Below are 4992 nucleotides of genomic sequence, written 5' to 3'. Positions count from 1 at the left end.
AGACAACCGTTTGGGTTTCCATCTATTAAACGTCGTGTAGCTAATAGCTAATATGACTTCTCAAGCTCTAATGGGTCTTATATTTGATTATTGATATAAATAATATATTAAACTAATAACTAATATCCAACTTCATAATATAAATACTGCACCAAACCTAAATATATCTCATTGTTGAAAAGAATGCCAAGAAATAAGATTAAGAAGAAAATAAGAAGCAGTCTAAGATACAACTGAAATGAACTATGGTAAAACATTAAAGATTATTCGTTTTTTGATAAAATCATTATTTTTTTCAATCAGTACTTAAAGAATCTAATGAACTTTTGTGATATCTTAATTTTTTTTGTCCCCGTCTATATTTGACATATTTAGAATTATTAGAATTTCTCTCGTACTCATAATTATTTTTAATTTGAAATAGGGGAAGGGTTATTTTCACTTGTAAACATTTTATATTTGTATAATTTAGATCTATCAGGTGAATAATGTGCAAGACCGAAAAGCCATAGAAAGCTCAATAAAGTTTTGCATTTCATGAATTAAATGATTTCCTTTTAGTTTGATATAAATTCAGCCTGTATCTAAAATATTCTGATTTAGTTGCTACCTATATTATAATATACTACTATATTATACAATATACAATAGAATGATTAAATGGTTCTCAATATTTCGAATAATCGATGAGTTTTCAATCACAATATAGCGCGTTTTATAACACATATTTATATAAGCTTTTAATAAACACGGTGGAATTGTTCACCTATACTTATTAAAAAAAAATTGAGTGCGCAACAGGCAAGTTTTATGATGACCGATAATTTACCAGGGATATCAAAAAAAACTCTACAAGACGATATAGTAAATATAAAATAAAATATGAACTTTGAGTAGTCCTATAAGTTTATTGTGAAGATGGATGATATTTTATTTTTAGAAGGCAACTCAACGGTTGGCTTGACTTCAGGCCTTCAGAGAAACGAAACTGGAACTTCTGAATTTAGACTCATAGCTCTAATCTCTAAACTATGGGGTAGCCAAAAACAAGTAATTTATTAAATTCACTTCTATCCATGCCGACAGAGTAACTACAAAATAAAATACCGTGCCCTAATAAATAGCACACCATCAAAGCAGAAGATTTTCTTCATTTATATTAAACCACTTGGAACACATCAAATATTTTCAATAAACTTTCCTATCATTTAAAAATATTATCGTTCCGTCAATAATTTTGCAGCATGAATTATAAACCAGAAACAGAAAACGTATAAAGAAATATTTAGAAAATATATTGTGAAACTTATAAACTGTGCAATATTCTCAATTAACACTACTTTCACTGCATAGCTGAAAATTCTGCTATTGGCGTTTAAATAGTGTATAGATAATGCAATATTTATTAAATATAATCAATGAAATATAATTGAATTATATTTGAGTTATATTTAAAATTAAATATATTGGGTTCAGATATTTCTGGATCATAATATATTGATTTACATATAACTATTTGCTTTGTCTATTATTTGAAATTCATACAAAACGAAAAAACATTCGTTAGAATATAAAATCAAACCACAGAAGAGGTTGGAATCAATGATTTTCTAGCTCTATACGGATCGGAGACATGGACTCTAAAAAAGGCCGATAATGAAATGTGGTGCTGGAGGCGAATGGAGAAGATTAAGCGGACAAGATGACAAATGAAGATCTAAGAAGAGTGGGCGAAGAAAAGACTCTACTGAGCACAATTCTGAGAAGAAAAGGAAACTGGATCGGACCTCTTCTGCAAAAAGAGAGCCTCCTGCACGACGTTGTCGAAGGTAAAATAGAAGGTTGACGACTTACCCGAGAAGAGAAAATACAGGGAAATGAAAGACGAAGCACAGGATCAGGAAGCGTGGAAGCAGAGGTTTGGAAAAGAAAATACATGAAAAAAATAGGGGAGGGGGAATAGTGGTAATGGGAATGATAGACGAAGGGTAAGGTAATCATTTATTTGTGGTGGCTGGCACACCATAGACCTGCCTTCGTGCAGACTACAATTTATTATTATATTTGATTAGCAACAAGTCAGTTTTTCAACAATATTTGTATTCTTGGCGGTATAAGCGGATTTTTTTTTTAGTATAAGTCTGCAACTCTCTAACAATATTTTTATTCTTGACGGTATAGGCGGATGAATTTTTGTCGTAATTAGCCGAAAGAAGCATCATGTTGCTAAACAGGAGTCATTCTATCTGGCTGTATACCAAGAAGAGATTTAATATTCGGATTCCACTATACGTTACACAGAATCTGTATATAAACATTCGATCTATCAGGAGTAATTGCTTTAAGCGACGACGGTAACAATAAGTTTGATGAGTTGAATAAAGCTTATATTTTATCCGATCACTTAGCATGTCGTTCGTTTTGTACGTTTAAATTCGCCAACATCTAATATCCTGACTATTCACACAAAAATTTATCTGTAAAATAACATAACAAACTTTTAGTTTTGCACAGCGACCTATGTCAGATTTTTTTGTAACTGTATGCACGGAATGATGAAATCGTTGTATATGCGCAGTAGAAAACGGAAGAATTGAATCAAAGAGACTATGATATCACTCATACGATGTGGCGCCTAGCAACAACAGTAACGTACCAAATATGGAAGGACATGAACACAGGTAACATCGTCGAAACGATATACATAATAATAATTAATATATATATAGCAATAATTTTGTTTGATCGAATTCGGTCAATCAAAAACGATTAATATATTTCAAATTCAAATATGAAAGCAAGAAATTCATTTCTAACAAGAAAATGAATGAACCAGCTATATGAAAGGAAAGTGTGTAATTTTTTTTTTAAGATTAGTATGCAAAAAATGATGTCCGATATGATAAAATAATATACGTGATATATCTCTTTTTTGCACTCTTTGTACAGAAATATTTTTTCATATCACACTAGATAATATAAAAAGAAATAAGATAAGTAAATCTTTAAATATTTTCAAAATAAACCATTATCACTGATGATAGGATAAACGTAACAAACATCTTTTGACAATAATTAGCCAAAAATAAGACCAAAACTGTTGTCAAACTCTGAATGTAAACCAATGATTATAGAAAATGTAGGCCGGTCAATAACCGCTGCAGTAACATTCGCAGTTCAAGACTTTTTCTATTGGACGGCTAGAACTTCTTTCTAAATTCGCCTTTCTATACATATACACACACTTCGTGTGACTGCATATTTCCTACAATTATAATGCGGTTGTCATGCATAATTTTCTGCATAAGTAGAAACAAATATAGTTTCTTGATAAATATTCCATGTATATTACAAAGAACCTTAAAATGTTAGTGAAAAATTTGGAAAAAAACATTTTTGACGTGGTAAGAAAATTTCCAAAAAATATCAATTTATTATTATGCATTAAATCGATAATACATATATGAATGAAAAAATGAGGCTTTAGAGTAATTGCGAATTTAGGGTAAAATCTTAAGAAAACGGCCGTGAGAAATGAACCATAATAATCAATAGTCCGAGTAATAATATAAGAATTAAATGTAAAGTGCACAAAGCAAATCAATCGTATTTTCGTGTATAATTTGCTAGAAACAATATCCTCTTGGGCTTTAAGTTCAAAATTTCTTAGTGGATTAAATGACTCTCCGCACTGGATCAACACATTCTTATAAGATTAAAACATAATATGACATCTTAATAGTAGATTGGATAATTTTCATTCAACGGTTACATTAGTCGGCCATTGTGGAGTAAATTCGATATAATTTACTCCTTGCTCTTGCAATTTGCAAAAGCAATACCACGGCGCGGTCGCGTGAAAGCAGATACTTTTAGCAAACTTTTCAAATGTGCTCGAATATGGCGAACGAGACGAGCCGTGTCGCTTATCAGAGGTAAAAGCTAGAGATGTAGAGTATTGTAGGATCTATCCGTCGTCGTAGGTTACTACTTTAGTTGGCCGTCCGGGATGGGACGCTGACTGAGGGTGTATTACAACCCCCTATTAGGGTGGGAATCGCAATGGTGAAAAGCAGGAAAGGAGGGTGAGTCCGGGATAGAAAGGGTGGGCGTTGTGTTTTGGGTGCCCGGGTGGGCCCGTTTTGATTTTAACTCAGTGACAGACGGTGTTACCATGAGAAATCAGAACTTCACAACGCATTCGATTATAATGTTCAACAATATAACACCGTGAGACGTCATCTGCAATACTGGTATAAAAACGCTATATTTAAAAATTTGCTCAAAAAAATTTAATATAATTTTCATTTTAAAAAAAAAGTATAATATGCCTATGCGTTAGAACTGATTCAACTATTATGCAATGTAGAATATATAATTTGAACGAATAAATTAGCAATATGTAAAACCATTTTTCAAGCTTTGTTTGTTTGCGTTTTTTCTTCGAGCATATCTTGACCAAGCAAATTACAGTATCGCGATTTTTAGAAAAAATATTGTGATATCACTCACTCAAGGATGTCAAGTCGACGTTCACATCTTTAATAAATATGCATAAAAAATGTTAATTAGCAAATAAAATGTTGATTCAGTACGAGCTTGAAATTATTGTTCGTTATACGAGTAAACTATGTAACCACCGATTTAGAATATATTTTGAAGCCTCAAACGACTCAAACGACATATGGTCGACTATCAGAAAAGAACATGTATGGGTAAATAAAATCGTTAAATTCGTTAAAAACATAATGAATAAAAAGAGGGAGAAAATTAATGCTAGATATTCCAAATACTACTCGCGAGATCTTTGATGAGAAAGATAATATATTATGAATGAATTAGATAGTTACAAGAACTAACGAATCCTCCAAACCTTTTACTGTCTTCAAACCAACTACATAATTTCATAACCATGATCATTTCATCCGTGTGGCCTCGAGTCATATCTTAGAGTTTCTTTGTAGTTTATGTACGAATTTTGAAATGTCTTTT

The sequence above is a fragment of the Ctenocephalides felis genome, unplaced genomic scaffold (genome assembly GCF_003426905.1).
Source record: "Ctenocephalides felis isolate EL2017-DRISC unplaced genomic scaffold, ASM342690v1 CF-g0.4_SCAFFOLD_03572, whole genome shotgun sequence".
NCBI classification, from domain to species: Eukaryota; Metazoa; Arthropoda; class Insecta; order Siphonaptera; family Pulicidae; genus Ctenocephalides; species Ctenocephalides felis.
The sequence above is the reverse complement of the archived record's forward strand: the minus strand, read 5'-3'. Positions refer to the sequence as shown.